The sequence below is a fragment of the Typopeltis vanoorti genome, chromosome 18 (assembly GCF_054136105.1).
Source record: "Typopeltis vanoorti isolate ZY-2024b chromosome 18, IOZ_Tvanoo_1.0, whole genome shotgun sequence".
Lineage (NCBI taxonomy): Eukaryota > Metazoa > Arthropoda > Arachnida > Uropygi > Thelyphonidae > Typopeltis > Typopeltis vanoorti.
This window is the reverse complement of record NC_143566.1, coordinates 29,424,155-29,451,702: the sequence shown is the minus strand read 5'-3', so window position 1 is coordinate 29,451,702 and position 27,548 is coordinate 29,424,155. Positions and strand designations below refer to the sequence as shown.

The 27,548-nt window shown below is 33.2% G+C and overlaps 1 long non-coding RNA gene across 1 annotated transcript; it reads left to right on the top strand.

The window, feature by feature from the left end:
- The first annotated feature begins 2,442 nt into the window (after positions 1-2,442).
- LOC150096578 (uncharacterized) lies at positions 2,443-26,803 on the top strand. The gene is made up of 9 exons (XR_016549784.1): positions 2,443-2,546; positions 8,039-8,108; positions 8,400-8,432; positions 15,275-15,313; positions 15,442-15,480; positions 15,753-15,797; positions 25,376-25,429; positions 25,525-25,563; positions 26,783-26,803. It is a non-coding gene; the product is annotated as an uncharacterized LOC150096578 (long non-coding RNA).
- Positions 26,804-27,548: the final 745 nt, after the last annotated feature.

Here is a 27,548-nt window from a genome sequence, read left to right as displayed (position 1 = left end):
GCTAAGTATACATTAATTTTAATATTTCATTTATGATCCTTGATGACTAGTTTTATGCGTTACTTATGTTTTAGAATAAAAAAGGTTAATTCAATATAAAATTTTCACATATGAATTAGATAGCTTAATTTTTTAATATTAAAAATTTTGAACCAATGAAAGAAATTGCGAATCTTTGTTTTCGTTGATAATTCTTGATATCTTTTATTATTATTCGTGTGCTCTGTATTCGAATAACTTCAAACAGTGCTATGGTGATATGCAACAGTTTTCATGTCATCATCTTATAGCTATGATAGCTAATGTTATCCTTCGGCCATTTTTGAAACCTCTCTATATCCAGTGTTGTGTTTAGTCCTTCGAGTCAATGCGGCAATCAATACCTGTTTGCTTATGTGAAAGCTTTTTCTTGTTGTCCATCAACCAACTTGCAAAGCACTTTGCTTTTTTATGGACTGTTGTAAAATCGATTTAATTCTTTGAGAGTGCACAGATATAATGTCACAGCGCATATTTGCATAGATACAATTAGCTGTTATCGATTTCACAGAATGTGTCTGTGTACTGAGAGGAAACCATTGCTTAAAATGTATTTTGTGTTATGAGAATTGAAGCTACGCAAATTATTGTTTTACTAAATTTTTGTGGAACTGAAGGAACAGGGCGAAACAAATGTGCTTTTTTTTTCATTTACCTTACTAAATTTCTCAGCATTGTTTTAGTGAATAATTTACACTGAAATATATTAAAATTATTTAAATACGATGTTTACATTAAAATGTTATGATTTAGGTTAATAACTAAATTACCAATGTATGAATTATTTATAATCTGTATAAAAATGCGAAATATTTCTCTTTTTTTTTTTCTTTTTTTTTCAATTTAAAAATTAATGATTCAGAATTTATTGCAACAATTTATTGAATTAATAATGGTAATGGCAAAGTCAGCAAGAGCCTGGAATGGCAACACTTTTCCAAGCAGGACCGTCAGGTACAATGAAGGATTTAATTCTCAAACCTACTGAAGCATGTCGACTACTCCAATAAGTCACTAAATGTGTTGACAAGAAGATCCTCGTGATTTGAAATGGACCCAATAAATGTGCTTGATTGGAGCCACACGTTAGCATTTCCCTTGTCATAAAGGAGCGAGACGGAAGCGGGGGGAAGGAGGAAGTGAAATTGCAATTCATCTTCCTACGAACTGTAACACACGCAATTTCTAGTTAAATGACAATGTACTGACTTTTCTTTCTTTACAGTTTGTCCAAAAATATATCATCACTGTCATTTCTCTGTTGAGGCTCAAGAAGAATGCATTTCTTTTATTGTTGTACTTTGGCGACAGTCTTCCCAGATCGATACCACCCTTTCGGACGGTGCTTAATGACAATACTACGAAATGGTTCAAAAATCTTGCAGTGACATCGTCTGTGACTAAAATAGCAGGCGCTACAAATTCGGTTAAAAATTCTTAGGCGATAATGAAACATACCTTTTTGAAAGTTTCATTTTAATCAGTGATTTGGGATGCGATTTCTTACAAAACAAAATTGCCGACATGATGTATTAATATCCGTCAGGGATAAAAATGAATTCCGGATGGAATTCGATGTTATTCCATATAGAGAAAAATGGTATTCTATATATTATTTACCAGTCAATTACAATGTGTACATCCTATTTTTTTTTTAATGTAAATCCCACCCCGATGTAACCCTATCGAATCTCTAGTTCCGTGGATAAGCTAAGGATTATATAATCCGATTCCCCCCCCCCCATATAGAAACCAATTTTGTTTCGAGCATTTAGGCATGTAATAGCCTAAACGACATACAATATCATTTTGTTTCAATATTTATTTGTTTAATACTTTTTTTTCTTCACAGCTGCCCCATGTCAAGAAGGAGATCACACCTGTAACTGGAACAACAGCGCAGACGCTACTGTGCTATGGGGAACTCATACAGGTGAGCTGGTATTTTGAAAGGCAGTTGGAGATAAAATACAGTTGAGCTTGTAAATGCTTTACGCCTTAATTCAAACGATAAATCAAAACGAAAATATTACTTCTAGTTCATATATTTACACCCTTTCTGTTCGGCAAAATATAACCATCTTTTCTTCATAGCTAAATTAAAATAATTAAATTAAAAATGACAAATTTCTTAAACATCCTTGCATATTTGCTAATTAATATTGACTTATTTTTCTGCTGTCATTTTTCTCTACTGATTCATGATTCATGATACTGATTCTCTACGTGTAGAATCTGGAACAGAATTTGTCAAAGTGCAGGACTGCGAACCACCTTGTGGGGTTGCGATGATCAAAAGTCCCATATTGCCACCCTCCGGTCATAAGGTACTTTCTTTTGAGTACAAGATATATGGAGATAATAGAATTCGCCTCAAACTCCTCCTAGATACACTAGATGACCGTCTGTCGTTACTCTGGAAGAAACATGCAGTTTATGGACAGTCGTATCCTAAAAGCTGGACGAAGGAAACAGTTCAGTTTGGAAATGATAACACCAACCATCGGGTGAGGGTTTAAGTTAATTCTATTCTGATATGTGAAAATGTCGTAAGCGCCGTGTTCTAACTTAAGAGATAATATTTTAATTGATAATGATTATTTAAAACATTATGATTCAACATAATTTTATCGGTGAAGTATAAATAGGAAAAGGTACGCTCCTGCATGATAATATGTTCTCTGAAAAGGTGATTAGCAGCTATTTTATTGTCTACGGAATGGTAAATAAAAATGGGAGGTTCATACAACGAAACTATCATGGGGAAATTGGCAGCATCACGTTTTTTTTTTTTTTTTTTTTTTTAGTTCCGTTCTTTTGCGTACGCTGCAATGATTCGTGATCGGATCCCTTCCGCAACAAAATATTTCATATCGTTTTTGAAATTACGGATTCTACAACCGTGTTAAAATAACTCTTCATTATCCCGAAACATAAAATGGACTAGAAAAGCACTAGTTGTCTACATCACACCAAAACATGGTATGAACGCAAATTTAAGGAAGCCTGTGAGATCATTATCAACCACCGCAATCTAAACAATAATGATGGTCTAAAAATCCCATACATATGGAAGGCATACATTCGTCCCACGAATCATTCCTCTCTAAGAACAACTATAAACAGGACTGTAGAAAATCCAGGATCCTAAATCTAATATACCAACTTTAATACTAACAAAACAGGACATCACTATGCAACAAAATTTGTCAAAATGTTAAAGAAAAAATCTGTAAGAAAGAATGTTTATTCATGTTGCAATTTATAAATAATTTTTTTTTTAAATCAAAAATAACAATTGTAATAATAGAAATAGGACATCACTGTTACTGGAAGGAAAACCATCTGTAACCAAGAATGTTTATTCATGTAATCATAAATTAAATCTAGCTTGATGTAATTTTTTTTTCACTAGAGGTGCCAGTGAAAAGCATGTGATCAAATTATTGTTTCTCTAACTTACGGTTTGAAATGTAACGCAGCTTGTCTTGTATATTTCTGTATGCTCCAGATGATGATATGAAGATCGAAACGTCGGGATAATAAAAAGAGTTATTTTAACACGGTTGGAGAATCCATAATGAATGCTGATCACCGTGTAACACTAAAAGAAAGGAACATTTCATATCGGCATAGTTCTTCTTTGTAATGAAAATCTGTACAGAAAAATTTATATTTAATGGCATTGTGATAAGTAATAGTGGATAAAATTCATTTAAGAAAATAAAATCAACCTCGTGTCAACAGTCAACAATCCCCCACTCACGTGCACGAGTTTCATAATTCGTGACTATAATAGGCTCTAAGGATAGTCTATTCACTATACAGACTGGAAAAGGTTTATACATTTATAAATGTTTATAAAAAGATTTATATACGAAATACAATACTACTAATAATGTCTGAAGATAAATTTTGAGACAATTTTATGTATTCAATAGCTGTTTCTGAATTCTTCCTTTCCTAGTCGATCGTTGTACATGACAATTCGTGGGTGAAACAGTAGTTTATCACCTCTTACCCCTGTAAACGTATCTTTCTTTTACGTCAATAAAAGGCATAAAAGAAAAAGATAACCAAAAGAGCAGCAGTAATGCCCAAACAAAGTTTTGTTGTAAATCATTAACCTCTAAATAAATACCCATCGTTATTTCTTACTCATTAGATTAACTGTTTGTGCTCTGAAACTTGACAGTTTGTAAAGGAATTAATGATTTAAAAGTTAATAAACCTTTGGCAAACGTTGACGTGGTACTAGACTGCTTAAAACTCACGAAGTTCTCTAGCAGACTCGGGATATATTTATTATTGCATTTGATGAAATGCATTTGCTATTATGCAGTGGCCTAAATAGCTATTACAAACAACTTGTATTTGAAACCTTCAAACAATAACTAGTCTATAGTTTCCGAGTTTCCTCTACATCACTGAGACCAATTTGAAACAGCTGTGAAAGTCACATCCAAGAAGGGTGACAAATCCCTCTCAATACTATCAGAATGAGAATGCATCTGGATATTAACCCTCAAAATCTTAATAGAAAAAAAAAGCATCTTGCACAGTTTTATGCTAATATAAATACCAAACTTGTCTGATATGTGCATTAACACTTCACGTGTAATTATGCTTATGGATTAAAGATAACATGCATATCATCAATATGATTAGCACATACTGACGTATGTACAGTTTAAGCAATGTATATAAACTGATTAAGCATAGGTGGCTAATAATGAATCAGGAACAATAAGGTAGAGGATACAAACATGAAATGGATTATGGAAAGAACAAGAGAATTTCAGAAGGAAGTATTCATCTGTTTTATTGATTATAAGGAAGTTTTTAATTGCATGGATCACAACAGACAGCGGATTGTGATGCGATCAATGGGAATACATGAGCATCTAATTTTCTTGATAAGAGAGCTGTATGACAACTAAGAAGCTTCAGTAAAAACAGTCTTTGGAGAAACAGTGTTCAAGTGTAAAAAGGGTTGTGTACTATTTTTTTTTTTTTTTTTTTTTTTTTTTTTTTTTTTTTTTTTAACTTAGATGAAGACCAAGCTGGAATCAATATTGGTGGCAGAAAAATAAATAATTTAAGATATGCAGATGATACAACCCTTATAGTAGAAACTAAGGAAGATCTAGAGCGGTTGATTCTATTGGGTAAGACGAAAAGCAATAAAGCCGGGCTTAATTTAAACATCAGAAACAAAAGTGATGGCTTCTGGCAATTTAGATGAATTTATGATAGAGGGAAATAAAATGGAGATCGTCCAATGTTATGATTTACAACTTAATTTCATCTTCACATTTACAGTAATAAGAAATTATGGGAAATGTCAAGATGAAATTAAAAGGACAGTCACGGGGCAAAAGCGATGTTAAACGTGACAAAAACTACGCAAGACAAAAGTGGGAATAAGGCCACGAACGTTTGTATTGTCAAAGCAATGATATTTCAAAGCAGTGATATATGGATGTGAAAACTAAATTATTAAGAAGAAACACAGAAAGCTAATTGATTCATTTGAATTATGAGTGTGGAGGAGACTATTAAGAATCTCATTGATTGCAAGAATGAATATAAAAATCTCCGAACGTCTTTCAAAAACTATGAAGAAATACAATCTTGTCACTACCTACAAACCCATCAACCAGTTCTATAACTTGTTACCTTCTCCTAAAGACAAACTCTCACCTCTGATGTTACCTGGCATGTATGAGGTCCCATACTCCTGCAAGTTGTCTTACTTTGGACAGACAGGTAGATCTGTTCAGAAACGCATTTCGGAGCGTCAGGACCATATTCATCTTTTCAAACGGCAGAAATCTGGCCTCGCTCAACACGGAGTTGAAAACCCAAACTATAGGATCCATTGGGAAAACTTTTACATAGATCTTTATATAAACATGAACGTTTATATAAAGAAAGTGCTGAAGCCCTACTACGCAGACCAAATTTAAACCGCAATGACATCCTTGCTATTCCTAAAGTATGGGAAATTGTCATACAAAATTGTGTAAAATAATCTCTTTATATATGTTATCCTTTTTTTCCAGTTATATTTTAATTTAATTCTATAACACGCTACTGTCATATTGAGATTTCATTGTAATCATGAGCCCTAACTGTATATTATTCCTAGTATTGTTTGAATTACTGTACTGAGGATGTCCCAAGTACTTGGGATGAAATATTTACGTATTAAAACTTATCACTGTGGTTAGTACTTGTGTTTTTTTAGTGATGAATTCACCACAGGTTTCATTGTATAAAAAAGAATGAATATAAAGACAGAATACTCCTTTGAGGCAATGATCGCTAAACACAAGTCAATGGATTTTGGACATATCAAGCGAGCAGATGAATCATTGGAAAATGCGGTTATGTTGGGGAAGACTGAGGGCATGAGAAGGAAAGGAAGACTGCAAAATAGTTGGATGGACAACATAAAGGAGCTTACCAACTTGAATTGCTGAAAGAAAAGACAAGAATCGGATGGAGAGCCCTTGTTCACCAGATCACCAAGAGTGGAAAACGACTGGATGGCACATAACAATAAGGCCAACTTGATTAGAGATTACCTATAATACTACAATTTTTGGCAACTTGGTGACAACCGGCTGAATTTCATTCAGGTTAATTAACAGTTCCAGGTTATGAGAGGTTACACTCGTGAGTTCAAAATTTCATGACTTTTACGATTTGGGTTTCGTCAAGATGATTACATTGTGTAGTGAACTGAAGCAGCTTTGCCCTTTTATCAACACTATAACTTCATTCAGTCAAAACAGTGTTTGTTCTTTACATAATAAATAACGGAAAAACTCACGTAGAAATATTATTTAATAGTATAATTTTCGCCTGTGTGTCACAGGCATCTTCAGTACAATTAAGCTCAAAATTAAACACTAACTGACAATTCTAAAAAGCGCCACCTAAGTAGCTGGTGTAAGATAACTAAAAAGGTCAATAACTTTCCTAAAAAAAAAAAAAAAAAAAAAAAAAAAAAAAAAAAAAAAAAATTAATACAATAAAAAGTTTGGAAAGATTAGCTGATTTGTAATGTACTATCTCCCATAAAGGGGATAGACGTAAGCCGTCGGATCTGTTTAAGTTAGGAGAATGAAGTAGAGTTTCACATGCTTCTTTATAAAGGCGTTCCATGAGAAACTGACTTTTGTGAAGAACTCTTGTCTTTCTCCAATGAACTCTGTGTCTAGTGAAGATGGCATGTTCTGCAAGACCAGACTTTTCAGGTTTAAAGTATTCAATATAAGATTGGTGTTCTTCTAGCTAGAAGAACACCAATCTTATATTCCAGTTATATTTTAATTTAATTCTATAACACGCTACTGCATCATTCTAGCTAGAAGGAACACCAATCTTATATTGAATACTTTAAACCTGAAAAGTCTGGACTTGCAGAACATGCCATCTTCACTAGACACAGAGTTCATTGGAGAAAGACAAGAGTTCTTCACAAAAGTCAGTTTCTCATGGAACGCCTTTATAAAGAAGCATGTGAAACTCTACTTCATTCTCCTAACTTAAACAGATCCGACGGCTTACGTCTATCCCCTTTATGGGAGATAGTACTTTACAAATCAGCTAATCTTTCCTAACTTTTCATTGTATTAATTTTTTTTTTTTTTTTTTTTTTTAGGAAAGTTATTGACCTTTTTAGTTATCTTACACCAGCTACTTAGGTGGCGCTTTTTGGAATTGTCAGTTAGTGTTTAATTTTGAGCTTAATTGTACTGAAGATGCCTGTGACACACAGGCGAAAATTATGCTATTAAATAATATTTCTACGTGAGTTTTTCCGTTATTTATTATGTATAGTTATGTCTACTCACGGTTTACCTCTTTTAAAACTTAGTGTTTGTTCTTATAAATAATAAGTAAAAATTCATTAAAGGCTTCAAAGTTCTTTAATAAATTCTTTATTAGAAAAGCATTTAAGTGTGTTAATTAATATTTCATATTTCAGCTGATTTTTGAAGCTAACGTTCCATATTCTAAAAACCGGCTAGTTGCAATAAGAGGAATAACTCTCACAGGTAAGGTTTTGGAAATACAGCAAATCTTTGTGTGTGCGTGTGCGCGCGCGCGCAACACTTTTCTGTTTTTATATGTAAGAACTTTTAAATTCATTTTAATGGCTGCAAAGTAAAACGGTAATTCATTATTGCCATCTGGTAAAAAATTAGGAGAAATATCTGAAAAAAAAAAAAGTGAGCAACTGTGTTATTACTTAACAATCTTTATTTTTATTAATAAAGTAAGGCGCTTAAATAAAGTTAATTTATGTATTTTACTCCAACTCATTCTAACATATTTTCCATTCTCAGGAAATACAGAAGACGGTAATAACGATAATGTCAGTAAGTGTTTTTATTTATTTAATTTAGGTGTGTTAAATTGACAACTCTGGCTGATATTTTTTTTTTTAAATAAGAACGGGCATCTTATTTATTTATTTCGTGTGCGAACTACAGAAAATGCAAGATCATACATATAAATGATTAAAATCATACATTTAAAGAAATAGACATTAAAAGAATAGGGATTAAAAGCATACATTAAGAGACAAAAATGGCACTTGCATAACATATTATACAAAAACATAAGATGTCAAATTTCACTCATCCAGTGATTAATATACTTTAAAGCTGTTTCATTACACTGCATTAAATCTTCTCGGGTACATATATTATTAATGTCTATTAGGCATTACTGCAGATGGTCCATGGTTTGTGTTTCACCACATGAGCAGCTGTCATTGTCCGTGTAGCCCCATCTAGCCATATTCTGCTTTGATCTGCCCATTCCGGAACGAAGTCTATTCAATGTCTTCCATCTTTGCCAGTCTAGATGTAAGTCGGAATGGAAGAGATTCGTTTAAGTTCAGAGCCTCTGGAGATTGTTCTTGCCACATTGTTGACCTCGTGGCTTTTATGTAATCAACCAATGGTTCCACTGAGTGAAATAAACTTTTCCTTGGGTTTAGCCTCCTAATGTACTGCAACATGTCCATACAAATGATGCCGTTCATCATTTCCGCTCATATCTACTCTGTGTTGTTGTTCTGATATGAGGAGGTGCAATACCAGACAGTGAATATAGATGGTCAATTTTTGTAGGCTTAAGGCAGCATGTAATATGCCGACACGTTTCATTAAGAACCTTGTCAATAATTTTGACATATGATGATCTTTCCCGAACTGGGCTAGCATACTCGGCTGTCGAAAAGCAAAGTGCCAGTGCAGAGGTGTGCAGTACTTGTGGACCACCCCACCGAGATGTGTTAATCGGCACAGAATATTATTAACTGTTTGAATTTTAGCTGCTGTCTTCTCTGTGTGTCGCTTATAGTTTAAGGTCCTATCTAGTATGACACCTAAGTAAGTTGGATTTCGATAATTGACCAATTTCACGCCATTCTATTCTATATTCAACTCTCTCTCTCTCTCTCCTCGCCTCCCTATTATTGAGGCGGAAAAGACACATTTGAGTTTTACTGGGATTTGGTTTCAGTTGGTTTTCCTTACAGTAAATTGTAAGAGTTTCTAGTTCTTGTATAAGCTGCTTCTCAATGTTATCAAAGGATTTTGCATGATAAGCTATTGCCCGGTCAACCTATAAACCCACACTCAAGAAGGTTCTTGAGTGTGGGTTTATAGGTTGGTCGTTAGTATATATTGAAGAGGAGGGGAGAGAGCACACTTCCCTGAGGTAGACCACTTTTCTGGATACTCCATCTGCTCTTTTTTCCTTGAAAATCAACAAATAATCTCCTGCTGAATAGCAGCAATCTGAATACCTCCATTAACCGATAGCTGTTTGTCATGCTGTAAATTTTGACCATAAGCTTTAGTGTGTCATATGCTGCTGCCAACTCTATAAATACAGCTCCTGTTGCTAACCCCCTTTCAAAGCCATCCTGAATAAATTGTATCAAGTTTAATACTTGTCCAACGAGCATCTTATTCCTCATAATACATCGTTGCTATATTTAGATAAATTACATTCTTTTTTTTTTTAAATTTTTGATAAGAACAGAAACTTGTTTCACTGTGTTTAAACAAAACAGATTCTTTCGCTAGCATATATCCTACTCAGCTTCAAATAGTAAAAGGCATGTGAAAATTCAGTTCAAACTTCGTATGCGAGTGGCCATTTTCAGTGGGAAACTCCCATTGCTAAACAGGGGGAGCGGGATTATTTCACCAAGATCCACTTATAATCACGAAACAAAAAAAAAAGACTGCAAATATAGCCGAAATTCTTTTAAACTATTACTGTGTACCCGTAAGTAGCAATCAAATCACTTGTGATATGCACATGTGTGACTGACATTTAAGTACTACGTGTTCCTATTTATTTAGCCCGTGTTCCTTAAATTCACAGTATTCACAGGCAGTATGTGTTGACGATACCCTCAGAACTGGATTGCGTGTCAAGAACAGTCGCACTGTCTGTTTCACGATGTGCATTTTTGTAAGCTTTTTGGGGATGCATGGGATACCAACCACCTGCAAGAACAAACACGATATCCTTCGATCGAATGTCTGACTTTTTTCACGTATTTTCTAGATTAGTCACACAACTGTTGATTGCGGGTCTTGAGTATTATGCAGCGGGGAATTTTTCTTTTCTGATTATAAAGACCACTTACTAACAACAATTTGGTGCAGCGTCCTGAAGTAATGCATATAATTAAATCATTCAAACTAAAAGAAAAACAAAAAATCAACTGCATTACTTCTATTCTTATGTTCTCATTTCTCTTTCAGTCTCCTATGAGTTCAGTTAAACCACTAACTAAAGCAATTTACTAAATGCTATGGTATGGTAAATTACTATGCTATGGTAAATTTGGTAACTGTAAAGAAAATAATCATTTCTATCCGCCTTTATTTTACATCGCAAATCATTCCAACGTTTATTAAGCGAATATTGAGCCTCCGTAGCTCAGCAGGTAGGGTAAACACTTTTGGTTGGAAAGACGAATTTTACCATTAGGCGCATGATGCGCAAGCTGGGGGCCTCACTCTCTATGGGGACCACATTGTTGTTAACAAGGGTGTTAGAACTAGGTTTTTTACTTGGAGAGTGGCAAATGAGTGGAATAAGTTGCCAGAGTCTGTTGTGGGTACCATGAATGTCAATGAGTTCAAGCCAAAGTATGATAGATACTGTGTGGATGTTGAGTAGTTGTTTAGGGCTTCCCTCGATGAGTCTAAGGACTCCTTGGAGTTGCCCGTAATAATAATAATAATAATAGTTGCAAAATAAAATACTTATTTATAAATATTAAATTCATAATATAAAAAATAGAGGCCGCTGAAAAATTTGTGAGGCCTCCCGCTTCCATTTGAAATACATTGTTCTTTCCTTAGAATATAAAGCTAGCAGGAATTGCTGTATTCCATGAAATTGATGTATGTAAGTGTACCATTTCTTTGCTGGACGTATGTACCCGTCTAGCAAACCTGGATAGTTATTATTTTTAGTTATTAGTTTTTTTTTATTTATTTAAACTGATTATATAGTCATATATATATATAAGTTCAGCGAGTCCAAGCGTAAGCAAATACCTGGATTACAACACCAGGGCAACTCATAGTCCATCTGGTAGAGTGCAACACAGACGCAACTGATAGTAAGGGTGGAGCAGGCTCCGTTCACTGTTCTTGGTATTTACCCATAATGTGAAACTATATAAAAATTTATATAGTTTTTTATATTTATAGAAACTATAAACTATATGAAAATATATATATATAATATAAAATGATAATTTTATATTATAGAGTATACATTGGTATATATTTGCATTTAATATATATATATATTAAATGCAAATATATACCAATGTTGTGTTATTTTTAGTTTATTAAAATGAGTTATTATGGAAATATCGACTTTTATTTTCAATAAACTAAAAAAAAAAAAAGAGCGCATGAATTTGATTAACTGAAATAGACTTGTTCTTTTGGGGTCTCATTATGATGTTGCGCGCCTAGGGCCTCAAAAATTATAAATGCGGCCCTGGTTCGAATATCGTCTGTCCACCAAGAACTTTTAAAGAGAGCTTTTAAACTAAAGATAAGTTGGCCCATTTCTCAAGGCAAACAAAGCAATCAGAAACACAATGCACTTAAGAATTAAAAACAAATAAACAAACTATATTTCAAGCATATTGATATATTGGTTTAATCGATGCTGTCATTGAAACTGGTTGCTTGTCGCCAGCTTTTGTATTCTGAGTAATGTGGGAGTGAGTATACAACCTACGTTACTTTTAAAAAGATATATAGGTTCGATTCCCGTCCACGACGTGAGGAGCTTAAGGATCTTCCTCAGCCATAGCCAAGTTAGCCGGTCTTGGGCGTGGGCCGCAGGGTTTTTTCCGCCAGTTTATCTGAGGTTTTTCATCCCGCAAGCAGGCAAACCGGCCCCGTGAACACACAGGTTACAGTCATAAATACTTACGGCAAGGAAGGCAACGGGAAACGACCTTGCTCATAATCATCTCTCCCTAGAATGGTAGCATATAGCTACCCTCCCGCTGCCGTATGGCAGATGGGAACCAGAAGATACACACACTAGGAGGATCATCCCCCTGACGCTTACGGCGCCCAACTCCCCCCCCCCCATCACGAGTTCCGGACTGGTAGGCCGGTTCTCCATGAATTATAATGACTCGAATTTTGAAGACTCGACTTAAAAATTCGAGTAGCCCCTGAGTTTCAAAACGTTTCAAATAACTTTACAAAAAAGGCTTAGCATTTTATATTATAGAATGTGTGTATATATATATATATATATATACAGGTAAAAACAATTTTTCAAGACGCAGTTCTAATAGGTTTCAATCCCTTCCCCCGGAAGATATTGATATATTCTACTAGGAACCCGGCCAGATTTTTGATTCAAACAACCGCAATAATAGCAGCTACTGTACGAGCTCGTACAAGCGCCAGCCAAGCTGACTTTGCTTACGGAATAGATAGTGTCGACACTCTACAACAGGCAATGGTTTCAAATCCCGTTGTGGATAGATGCCTGTACGAGCATTATCAAGATTGTCGTACGAGTTTGAAAATGTTCGTACAAGCGGGAACGAAGTGATCTGATCGTAGACCCAATATAAGATGCGTGGCATCGCAATTAGGTTGACAAGGGAAGTAATAAACAACACTGTAACACTATAGAATGCCATGGATTGTTTTCATTTCTGTTATTTGTAGTTGCCTTAATTTAGGGACTGATGAAATCAATTTTATAATCAGAATGCTTGAATATGTGTCTAATAGGTTTATGTATATTCTATACATGGAAAATTTAAGATTTTATTATAGGAAATATTTATTTTTTCCCGAGGTTTCTCGGGAAAAAAAAAAATCAATGGTTCATTATTGATTCAAATGCAGGTGTAAATGAAAGCTGTTTTTATTATCTATATTATCCTTTATTTTTTTATATCCTTTTTCTATATTATCCTTATAAATATTTACAACCCACGAACCAAATTTTTTCTTCACGTGATCATTTAATTACTTTTTTTTTTCATTTAAAAAAATGAGTTGCCGTCAAAAGACACGTTTTGATCCAAAGATGCAAGTTTGGATGAAAGATATCTGAACGTCTCTTCACTGTCATAGGAGTTTGAATTCTTTATTCTGTGACAGAATTGATTTATCCTAAAAGAAACGTAGGTGGGATCGTTGGATTCAGTCTTACCTTCTGAAATATTCTGCAAATCAGTCAGCGATTTCTACATAGCAAATACCGAGTTTCGTGTAAAAAAGGATACACAAAGTGCATCACTATGGATAATTTTTCTTGAAAAAGGAATTCTGAGAAACTCCTAAAAACATTGAAGCTCGTTAATCTATAAACCGCAATTTTTTTCTCTTCTACGAAAGAGAAACGTGCAGGATCACACATATACACTTAAAAGCTTAACAAGTTTAGTTTTTGTGAATATAAAATAGTTTGCAAACAATAAAATTAGAGTGAATTAGCTTTGTATAAAATAAGCCCCATGAAAAATTTGTGTTTACGAATTTCTCCAAAATATTCATTTCACAGTCCCAAGCGGATCGCGTACCATAATTTGAAGAAAGCTAAGTCGAAAGTTAATTTTTTTCCTCAGAAAGCATCTCAAGAAATTAAGCTGGTTAGGGAACCGTTCCTGAGTTCAGCGAAATCCAGCTCGCAGTCGTCCAAGAACAGGAAGAAAGAGGAAACAAAAGACCTAAAATTCTAGTTTTAATTTTGAACAATGAAAATTATCCGAAAAAAGTAGGAAGAAACTGAAGTTGAAAAAAAAAAAATCGTTAGAAATTGATGCCAGCAACGAAACACAAATAGAACAAGCTACATAGTTAATAACGGTTAACACGTGTAGAGAATAAGAGAATTTATTAGCTCCTAATTTGCCTCTTGTTATTTTGAGGACATCACCAGGACTAATCTTTTCTCTCCTTCAAAACAACATTCAAAACATATCCAAGTCACGTAACATTATGTGTTACTTACTCGTGTCTCTGTCACAAGTGAATAAACAGGAGAACACACTATTAGAGTTCAAGAAAAACAATGGTTCATTATCGATTCAAATACAGGGTTAGCTGGAGACACCTCTTTTACACTTAGACGGTAGTCGTATGTATTCAGCTACTGCCCACTGTACATCGAATAAGCCAGTTATCGACGTCTTCTGAGATTCAATGATGATTTCTAAGGCCAGAACAGACCACTCTAAGCCTAAATCCTTAACAAACATAATGATGACGGTTTACACGAAAGTGAAGAGAAAAACAATATAAACTTAACTTCTGGTACCCCCCCCCCCCAAAGTTGATATAAAATTTACATAGCAGTAAGGATTTCGGAAATTAAACACTACTCAGATTTTTGAGTAACTTGGTTTTGTAAGCTACTGTATTATGCCTGTTAACTGCGTGCGTTCTTGCCAGTTTTTCTGCGTTTGTCTGTGGATGAAAAAACCAGGGTGAGAAGAACTGTGCAACCTCTGCATGAGACCACGATTTGGTGGCATTTTCCCATGGCCATTTTATAACTCAGAAATCTGTACATCGATGCAAATTTTCTAAATTATTCTATAATGGATTATAAATTTAATACAAAATATTATATTAAATTTCTGATTCTAAACTAACGAATGAAGATAAAATATTTTTATGTAATACAGGTCCTGGACAGTCAGGAGACGGGAAAACAACAAGCAGTGGTAAGCATCGTATTATAAATTTAGAATTATTGTAAAGCAATGTTCTGTTACAGTTAAATTTAATGAATTGAATATAAAAGTTAAAAGCTTAAATTATTTTATAATAAAATATTTTGTATGTATTACAGAGCCTGATGAATCATATGGTGGAAGTACAACAAGCAGTGGTACGCATCGTTTTATTATGAATTTCAGAAATATATTATAAGAAAGACTAAGATAAAATAAGCTTAGGATTGTTTTAAAGTAGAATGCTGTTATTGACTTTTACGCAAATTTCTTGACTTTTACGCAAAAGTTAAACGCTTAAGTTATATAATAATTGCAGTTCGTTGTCAGTTCCTTCTGTTTGCCGCACCTTTATGTGTGTGTGACTATTTATCTGGATCCTTTGATGGCTTAAGTTGATTGCTTGAATGCATTTAGTTTTCTTTAATAGGTGACCTTGGAGAAAAGTCATCTACTGAAGGGCCAAATATCGATGGTAAGTAGGAAGTCTTATACATTTTGCTTGCACGAACTTTATATCTCATACTCTTTTGTCAGAAAATAATCACCACGGGTGGCGCTATTGATGTTCAAACACTTCAGCATGGCGCCAATGAGACTGCAAAGACGTACAGAAATAAATTACGAGGTTGTAGTATGGAACAATTGTTGCGATTTTTGATTGCTAAAGCGTAGCGAAAAACAAGTCTTTCAATACTCTCTCTTTTCGTCTGTTTAGGATTATCTCCTGAATGACATAACTAATTCTAACAAAAAATAAAAAAAATCGCGAAAATGCACACGTTCAACTAAAAATATATTCATTCATTACTGGCACTAAAGCTGAGATTTTTTTTTAAAAATAATTAATGCCAAAATGTAACAATTGTTTACGTTTCGCATAATTTATTCAAAAAGCGTCGCACACACGCACGCAAATTCGCATGCCAGCAGTAAACTGCCATAAAAAAATGGTTATTCTTTTAAGTTAATCATCTTCTCTCACAGGTTCTGGCAAGGATGAAAACCATTCTGGAGAAGATTCTACAAGTGGTATGTGTGCTACTTTTTTTTAAAAGTTTTCTCACACGCGTTTCAAAATAGATTATAAATATATATATTTATATATATATTTAAACAGTAAAAAAAAAAAAAAAAAGAGACTGATTTTGCTCAAATAAAATTTAAAGTTATTTTTCTTATTTATTTACCCTTCTTTACTTTTAAATACAGGTCTGAACAATAAACATTTTTATAACAAAATTCATTTATTATGCAGTTTAAACGACGCTTAATAGATCAAAACATTATTACTATTAATCCTTTATCCCAGCCAGCCGCACTGCACGGTTGGCCAGATTATTCTCAAACATTACTGGTTCCTCTCATCGCTAATTTTTACATAAGAATTGCCCAACATGGAGATAGTGTGGACCGATGAATTGGGAATATTCCGGAAAGACAACGCCTCATAACACAAGACTCGTATTACGCAAACATGGTTTGAAAAGCATATCCAAGCATTCCATGTGCTTCCTGGCCCCCTTATTCTAACTGGAATCCTTTGAATATTTGAGATCGTATGAAACACTCATCTGCTGGTCGACGCCAGTGTCTCGCTAGGTCGCTGACCTCTGGGACGTTATTGTCTACCCGATCCAGAATACCTCAGGATATCTTCCATAGGATTCAATGCCAAGATAAGTGCAAGCGGTCACCTTGGCCAAAGAGACATAACACAGTCTTAGGTAGGTGATTATGCTTTGGCTTGAGTGTATATACTTTCATTTCCGGAAATACTCTGATCAGTGTTATTTTCTGGAACTATTTCAGTGCCTGCGAAAAAGCGTGAAAGAATCACGAGGCGACTATTATTACGTCTACTAATTATTGTCTTAGTCGCAAACTGATTTGCAAATTGTGCAGTGGCGGCTCGTGGCTTGAAATCGTGGGGGGGGGGGGGGTTGATGTAATTTTCGAAATATACATCGAAGTATGTGTGTTTGGATAAAATATCAAAATTATGGTAACAATTCGTCGTCGTCGTCCGGTAGCATCCTCTAACAAGAGGGTTGCAGCAGATGAGCAGCTCTTCTCCAGTTCTCTCTGTCTGTCGCTTCCATCATTCTTAAACCAGTCCATTCCAGGTAACAATTAAAAATAAATAAATTAAACATGAAAAAATATTGTTTATTATCGATAAAATTATACTGTTTAGTATAATTCAAAATTACTTAAAAATAAAATCCATTACCATAATCCCAATAATGTTCCGAAATAAAAACTATAACAAATGTTATGTCTTTAATTGTAATGTCCAAATATTTAAAGAGACGGAGTAAACACGATAAGCACCACGAACACTCTACTACTGGCGCAAACTGCATATAAACAACAGTGGAATTGCGCGACGGACAGTGCCGCATAACGCTAATAGCTCGCATCTCACTATGACGCGCATATGCTTGCGCGCGTAGCAATATGACACTGTGGTAAACACAGTGCTGCTATCGTCCTTCGCCCTTCTAAGTGCTACAAGATGGATTTTTATTATGTTTTATACAAAATAAGATAATTGTATAAGATTGTTGATGATAAAATTAAATATTACAAGCAAATATAAATAAATTAATAAATTTATTTATATATCGAGAAAAATTGGGGGTGCTGCAGTTCCGTAGTGCGTATGCACGAGCCGCCCCAGGAATTGTGATAGATAAATATGCGACCTCCGTCTTGAGACCGGTTATCAAGTTACAGAGCAACAAAAATGCTTGCTCTTTCAGAAAATCCGTAAAAGGCACATCCACAGCTGTTAACATACCTTTTGTGGAATAAGATGGTGTAGTTTGTTGACATGCCTCAGTATCGATCCGTGCTCTTCAGCAAAGACAAAGAACTCACATCAATGATAATGACTCATTTGTCAGTCAGATATAAATAAACATCTTGCGATAATGGGGATTTTTGTAAGCAATTTATTTAACAAAAGCAAATTACTTTTCAATACATTAAAATCATTAAATATTCATACCACTTATTTTAATTACATCTATTCCACAGTCATCTAAATTCGTTATGAGTACTCCAAACGTCCATTATTTTTTTTTTACTATTTGGTTTTTCTTTAGATAAAAAAAAAATAATATTTATCGTCTATAAGGCGAAAACAAAAGGACTCTAGAAAAACATTGACAAGTAAAACATGACACACTGGCTATTGGGATGGACGTATACTTCTAACGTTTCTAAAGAAAAGAAATCGGGAAAAAAAATTATTTTCTAAAAGAAAAAGAAAATTTTCTTTCCTTTGCTTTATATAAAAAACGTTAACTGATTTATAAAGAAAGGGAAAGATATTTTCCATATTACTGCCAGGCCTCTTCATGTTAATGTTTCATTGATCTAATATGGTTCAGTTGTAGTTATCTCTGCATGCCTGTCTCGTAATAGGCCTGTATGAACAAACTCATTTCTAAGTACAGTTGTCCCTTGAAGAACGCGGGTTCACTTACACGCGTTTTTTTTTTTTTTTTTTTTTTTGAAAAAATGTATTGGAAAAATTTTTTGGAGATTTGCGACAATTTGAAAAAAACTTGCAGACGAACCGCGTAGCTTAAAAATATCGAAAAAATTAGGTATGTCATGAATGCATAAAATATATGTATGTACTAGTCTATTTTATAATTTACTACCATAAAATATACACAAATCTATTATAAAAAGTTAAAATTTATCAAATTTTACAGACAATACATGGCGCCATTCGCAGTAGAGAAATGTAAACAAATGTAAAGATACAGTATTAAACTACATAAAATTAACTGTTATTAATTAGTGAAATTATTTTTTTTTCAAAAAATCATGTTTATTTGTAAGATTCCTATAATAGAACAATATGTTGAGCAATCATATGTGTAACCTAAGAGCAACAGCTCATCCAGGTTACGATATGCATAAAGTTACAAAAATTTATGTAAGGCATTTTCATTATATACACATATGTACATTCATATAATATACATATTACATATTATTATAATATAATTACATAATAAAATAGCAGATAAAATAAATTTTTATCATACAGAGAAAGTTGCATAACAATTAATTAGGAACAAAATAAAATAAAGCAGTTAAATAGCATTTAAATTTTACGCTTTACACATGACTGGATCTTTGAATACAAATATGCTAAAAACCAATATTTTATACAATTATTTTGAACAGAGCTTCCTCATTTCTGTGGGAAAATAAATACTCTTTGATTAGAGTTTTGTATTTGTTTGGGTTAGTTTCATATCTTATTGTTAAAGGTAGTGTGTTGAATACTTTTGGCGCTAAATAAGTATAAGGTTTGTGCATTGATTCTTTATTTGTTTTGAAACTAAATATTTTAGGCCTTATGTCTACTAAGGAAAGTATCTCGTTTGATATTTACGTATTCGTTGTGTTTTTTTATGAATAATAGTACCCTATAGACGTATAAATATCTAAGGGGTAGTATGTTTAGTAGGTGTATTTATTACACATTGCAGTATCCTTATATTTGTTTCTAGTTAAGATTTTAATTACTGTATTCTGAGTCGAGACTACAGGTTTCAGAGTAGTGCGATAGATTCCTCCCCAACTTAATATACCATATTGTAGTGTGCTTTGAATCCATGCAGAATATAATATTTTTAGCATATCTAAATTTAAGAATCTTTTTTTAGGTAGTAAAGTCTGTTTAACATAATCGGTAATATGCGGTTTCCAGCTTAAATTGCTATCAATTTTTAATCCCAAGTAAGTTATTACACTGACTTTTTCTATTTTCTCGCAGTTGCAATTTGAATTTGTCCTGCAATTCCAATCATGCAAACTTAATTGTGCAGTGAAGTTCATTTTGCCAGTTGTATTTCGCAAGTTAACATTTACATTTTTAGTTTTTGAGACATTCAGACTGAGTTTGACTGGAACCAATTTATTACTTTCAAAAGATCAGCATTCACGATGGTTTTCATTTGTTCGGCTATGTCTGTAAAGAAAATTAGTACTGCATCATTTGCAAAAGTATTTATTTTACTGTTTAGTTTAAGATTGCAGAAGTCATTGATATAAATATTAAATAAAATTGGTCCCAAGACAGATCCTTGTGGTACACCGCAGTCTACTGTTTTGGCGCTGCTATAGCTGTTGTTTATTTTTACAATTTGTGATCTGGCATTTAAGTAATTTTTGAACCAGTTGAGGGCAGTACCTCGTATTCCTATGACTTCTAATTTTTTTTTATTAAAATTTCATGTGATACATAGTCAAAAGCTTTGTGTATATCTAGAAGTACTGCTAATGTTAGTTGATGTTGGTCGAGGGAGGTATAAATTGTGTTTGTGAAGTTCAGTAAAGCAAAAATTGATTCTATGAAAAGTTGTTTTTGTCCAAAAATTTCACGAGTCTAATTTTTACCAATTTCTCTAATATTTTCGAAAATACCGGTAGAAGGGAGATCGGTCTGTAATTTTTCAAATTATATTTGTTTCCCTTTTTGTAAATAGGTACAGCTACAGCTTTCTTAAAATCTGATGGAAACGTGCCTGTCATCAGTCATAAGTTAAAAATGTACATTAGAGGTTCTATGATGTACATTTGGCATTCTTTCACAATGTTTGTGTTAATAGCATCGTATCCTGAAGTTTTGGTTGTTTTTAGGCTAGCTATAGCATTTTTGATTTCGTTTTCACAAGTGGAGAAAAGATATATGGAAGTATCAAGTCTCTTGAAAGTGCAATTCTGAGGGGTGGGTTTATCATTTTTCAGAATGCTTTCATTGACTGTGGCAAAATGGTTATTGAATTCTTCAGCTAATCCTCTGTCTCCATTTTCTCTATTCCTGTCGATATCTTCAAGTATGGGGAGGTTTTGTTTGTGTGTATCTTTACCGATTAATTTATCCACAAACTTCCATTGTCTTCTGGGGTTTCCTTGGCATTTTAGGAATTCATTTATGTAGTATTCATTTTTACTTTCTTTTAATTTATGATGTATCAGATTCCTATAGTACTTGAAACTGCGTTCATCGTATTGATTGGGCGGGTATTTTTTAAACTTTTTATACACTTTATCTCTAATTTTTATATAGTGTCTGATTTCCTGTGTAATCTAGGGCTTTGTTTCTTTCATTTTGTCTATTATTTTAACTCTAATCGAGTCTTGCATTTTATTGTTCAATATTGCAATAAATTTATGATACGAGGTATCAATATTTGTTTCCGTCATTATATCTTCCCAGGAGACAGTGCTTAAGTTACGTTTCAATACTCTCGAGTCAATTGTTGTGTAGGGAATGTTTTCGGTTGTACTAACTTTCTGTTGTACTTGCAAATGCACTTTAATACCGATTGGAAAGTGATCCGCAAAAGGTTGGCGTAGAACTGCTGCTTGGATTTTGTTTCCACTTAATGTTCTCCCGAATACATGATCTAGACACGTTCTACCACCATTGAATGCTCTCGTGGGGACATTAATATATTGTTCGAGTCCATGCATGGCAAGTAGATATAGATAATCTTGAGAGGATCCGCTATTCCTGCAAGTCAATATTCATATCCCCAATTATGAGAACATTGTCACTTCTGATCTCATCTAGACTACACTCGAGTTCTTGTATAAAGTTGGACTCTGTGTAACAACGCGACCTATATACAGCCATTATATATATATATATATATATATATATATATATATTATGATGTTCTAAATATAAATTGACATTTTCAGCTGTTTTCATTTTTATGTTAGTAATGTTATTAACAGATATGGAATTTCGGATAAAGATAATTACTCCTGCAGATTTGTTATAATTTCTACATTGATAATAATTTTTAAATCCGCTTAATTGGTACAAATCAATTTCTTCGTCTTTAACCCAGAATTAGCATAAAATATAAATTTTATAACAATTCGTTCATTAGTGTATAGGCTAGACCAGTGATGGCGAAACTATGACACGCGTGTCAGCACTGACACACTTGAGCATTTTGGGTGACACACCTTGGATGTTGAAAAATATTGGTATTCTGATGACAAAACTGTGAGAAATCGTGTAAGATCGCTCTCAGTTAAGGCGAAGATAGGTTTTGGTTCATTGAAAGAATTATATTTTGTAGTTAGCTTATTTCTATTTTATTTTGTAACTAGCCTATAAACAACGAGCATTTTAAGTGTGCGTTTTCTTTCTTAATCATTATAATTTCTGCATAGTATATGATATTTATAAAAACTTATAAAAATTATTATCAATGTTATACGATACAGACTTATAAATACGTGCTTTATATATTATAAACTTAAAGTTTTCATGTGACTTCTGTGTGAAATTCGTTCATGCATGCATTCCAAGTCTCTCGACTGAGTAATACAAGTTCTAAACGAATTGAAAACCACTTTAACAGAAAATATAATTCGCAGCATTAAATATTGAATTTATCTGAGTAAATAATGAAAAACATTTTTATAGTTGCAAAAAATTCAGTAAATATTGTTAAATAATGCAAATAGTAACAACTAACGATGACGTCGCACTAAATACTACTAAATAGCTGCTATTTAGTAGCATGATAGAGCAGCACTTCCCAAACTGTGGGCCGCAGGTTTTGTTGAGGCGGGGGGCGTGAAATAATGAAAACAAATTTAAAATGTTTTAAGACTAAGTAGATTTTTTATTTTAAAAGAAACGTATTTAAATTTTATTATTTATTATTTCTTTTTTGTTATTTTTTATATTTTAATGGAAAAATTCACACATTGGTGTTGGTTCACGAACTTTGCTTCGTGCGTATTTCGGCGCTTAATAAATATTAGTAAATATTGCTTATTCATGTTTCATTTCAAAGCAGTGATTAATTGTTCATGACTTATTTTTCACGGTATTAACAACACCACACGCACTTTTATCACAAAGATGTTTTATTAACGTTTATATATATTTCGCTGATTTTCAACTCAGTATCGTCAGAGCACAACACACTTGTAAACGCGACAGTGAGTGAGTGAAACAATATAATTGTAAAAGACAAAAGATCTAAAGTCCTATTTTTTGGCGCCCTCTAAAGAAAAAAAAAAAAAACCGGCAGCTATCCAGAAGTTTTTCTTAGGATAACCGTCTCCCAAATTTTTAGCAAATTAATGCAACCATATTTGTTAAGGTTGGGAGAATTCTTCGAAGCCATTGCTGACTCAAAAAATAATCTTTCGGATCTATAACGACTCCCAAATAGCACATTCGTTTTCCTCCATCTAATCCTGTGTGAAGGGGTGTCCAAAGCGTGGTCTGCCAGTCCCGACTTGCCATTGTAATAGTAGCGAATGTATCTTTCATGTTCTTCCAGGCGGATCAGTTGTATTGTTATATATAATTTACAATTATATTGTTTCAATCAGAGTTGCCAGCTTGACATGAGGTTTGAAAGTGGTGCGAAGGCCATGTTTCAAGGCCTTCGCACCACTTTCAAACCTCATGTCAAGCTGGCAACTCTGATCCGCTCGCCTAAGGATAAACTTCACCCTTTAGCACACCCAGGAGTGTATGAAGTGCCTTGTGATTGTGACTTGTCCTATTATGGGCAAATAGGAAGATCAGTGAACATCCGCCTGGAAGAACATGAAAGATACATTCGCTACCACCGAATCCAAATATAACCTTAGTCCGGAGATTTTCAAACGCATATACATATGAAGTATAACTATGCAATAATGTATTTTAATGCATTTCTTTAATATTTTTGATCCTGAATTCTATTTGTAACACTTCGGTACTTCAGAAATTAACGTTCTGTAGTAGTAGCTGAAAATTATGTACGCTGAAAGTTCTCGTAATAAACTTTTTTTTTCGTCTGTACAAGACGTCTTGGAATCTTTCCCAGTGTTTCCCATTGGTTGATAAGAAATTTCAGCCTCTCTTCATTCTGCGTGAGGAAGAGAAAAAAAATAAAATAAAATACTTCTAATTTCTGCGTTGAAGCTGAGTTTGATACATTTTTTTATTTCACCATCCTAATATCATTTTTAACACACTCCTTTGCACACACTCTCTCTCCCCACTGTATCAGAATCACAACGGAAACCAAGACACTAGACCTGCGCACAACAGTCCAAGTGAGGTCTTATCAAGGCCTTGTAAAGAGGAAAAAATTACATCTGTTGTAAAATTTTAATCCGAATCCCAAATTTTAGGATGAGCTGCCTTTTATTGTTTTAAAAGCTTAAGAGTTAAATTGATAGCACTTGAAAATAATTATTTTTATTTTTTTTTTCCTTATTTGCGGATGAATAAAAACAATGCTCTATTTTTTTGCATCGGTGATACGAAGAAATTTGAGCGTGATATATTTCGAAGCTCTTCTTTGTTTAATAATACCTTAACCTACTGCAAAGGGAAGACAAATTAGAATCTTTTGGATTGCCTATTTGGTTACAAACCAATAAGTTAAGATATTTCTCTTATACGAATTGGCTAGAGAAGGATGTGTGTATCAAAGATAAGCCTCGAGATTTAATACCCGAAAATAGCTCATTAAACAGCAAGGTTCGAAAATTATCTTATTCAGGATTTAAGCTTATCACACATTGACAAACTTACACCTTAAACAAGATCATTCAATTCAATTCGTCTGATTAAGAGATCTTATATTTCTCATAAGTACGTAGTTTATGAATTACACTTTTCCTCTTAGTATAGTTAAGGTTTAAATACAAGAAATTGTTCACTATGATTCGTTTTCATCGCTCCTTTGCGGTTCAAGAAGCACACAGTTATATTAGGGTCAGAATCTATCTTAGTTTGTTTTACATCCATTAATATGATTTTATGTGAATAACAAATACGTTTATGATCTCCTGTTTTAATGAAAATGAATTTGCGTTTATCCTAAAATCATATTTATGTACTTGTATATGCACACACTCCACAGATGTAGATCAAAGTATAATGATAAACGGTGGGGGACAAAAACAATAATGAAAATACTATACAGTATTTCAAAGTATGTCTACATCATACCAAGAAGAAATAATTATTTTTTATACATATTTCAGGTTCATCTTCAACTCCCACAACAAATACAGAAGCTAATTCTATTGAATTTGAAGGTACGTACTAAAATACAGTAGTACATAGTTTCAAAGCTATATTATATATAACAATCTGGAATCTAACTAGAATATAATCTACTTTTCTTTGTCAGGTGAAAAGGAGGCACTGGAATCGGAATCACTGATTGCTGGTAAGAATTCTACTGCATTAACTAATACATTATCAAAAGGCTACCCTTAAAATTTTTTGTAGTTAGTCTGACATTGTCCTGGTTCATTAGTTTTACAAGAACAACCCATACTACGAGGAGAAATCAAAAAAAGTAAAAGGCAATTTGCATGTAAAAATAATATCAAAACATGTCTTTTCTCTACATCAGAATTACTATGGTAGTTAAACAAGTCTAAACGTGTCGGACTAGTTACCCATGTTAACTGAATCTCGTACAAAAGGGCATGATATCTGATGTTTTCCCAGATTTTATGTTCGGAAGGGGTTTAAACCCTGTGAAAAATGTTAGCATAGTATGGTAGAAATATATATCATAATTCCTTCCATGAAAGGCTAAAATTATTCACAACACGAAAGTGTCAAATCGGCAAGGGTTAGTTAATCTGGAAACTTTTCTAAAGGTCGCTCAACCCCTTTGAGATTCCAATAATTAGGGTGGCCAAACCATAAATACTATCCACCACTTCATATGCGTAAAAAGTGTACTAGTAGAACAAGCTGTAAACTAAGATGATTTCAGCATGCTCGAACTCGTTGAACCTTTGCAACTATTGGAATAATCCAACAGGTAAAATTTGAAAAGCATTTTTATTTATTTATTTTTTTAAGTTGTCTAAAATAAGTGATGACGAAGCCAAAGAAGTAAGACATTCTTGGCTGGAGAAATAACTGAAAACGTTCTCAGATGTCAATAAAGAAGTTATGTTATCGATTTAATATGTATATAAACTTTAATATACATAAGTATATACATAATTTTATCTTATTTTAATTTAAAAAAAAACGCTTTAACTTTTCTTGATTACTCTTCATATACAGCATCCGAGTTTCGAATCAAAGCAAATTAAACTTAAATCAGTCAATTATGGAAAAGTAGATGGCGTTATAGCATTATTTTGATTGCATAATTTAGTAATTTAATTTTTATTTATTTGCTGTGTTTTATCAAGTTTTATAAAAAATAAATAAAGATTAGCTGGCGAGGCTTACTCGATATAGAGTTTCCCCAATATTACTAAGCCACCCACATGGCTAAGAAAAGGATTCGTTTCAAATCTTCTTATATTGATTTATTTTATTTTATATTTTATTTATTTATTTTTTGTTTATTTTTTATTTTTTTTTTTTGCTATATTATGTTTTCAACTTTTTTTAAACTTATTTTTATCCCTTCATAGGTTTGTGGTTCTTGATTTCCGTTATTATGTTTGCACTTTTATACAGAATTTCGACTCTAATTATACGTTCTGTACAAAAAAAAACTTCCAGTAATTTAGAAAATTCTATAAAATGATCGATATTCATTACGGATGTTCAGGTATGTCCCTATATGAATATATTTAAAAAAATAAAACGTACTAACTAAAATTTTAACATTAAATAAATTTATTAGCTTCGTGTGTTAGTAATGTTCGAATGGCTATATAATCAACGGACGTTGCTAACCTTATATCTTAAGATGGAGCTATATCAGTCTCACTTCAAAAATACTAAAATCTTATAAAAATAAAATAAAATTATCAACAGAAAAAAGCTGAATGGTTGCACTATTTCAAATTAATAATAATAACAACAAGCACGAAAAACGAGGAATAACTAATACTATTTATTTATTTAAGACTATATTTCTGCCTGAATATTACAGGCCGTAATATTCAGGCTGAAATAAATAGTTATTGACGACAATAATTACAAAGTGGAAGGGAAAGAGTGGATTCATTTGAAAATGTATAGAGTCATGTTAAACATACAACAACGCAATGGTATAACAAAGGGAATATTAATTATTTGTTAGCTATTAAAATTTTTTAATTGCGTATGATTAGAATAAGACTTTCCCGTCTTAGATGGAGAGAAGCAGTCGTTCCGATTTAAGTTCGGACAGTGAAGTAAGGCCTCAGCTTTCTCTAAACAACTGTTCAAATTTATACAGACATCGATGTA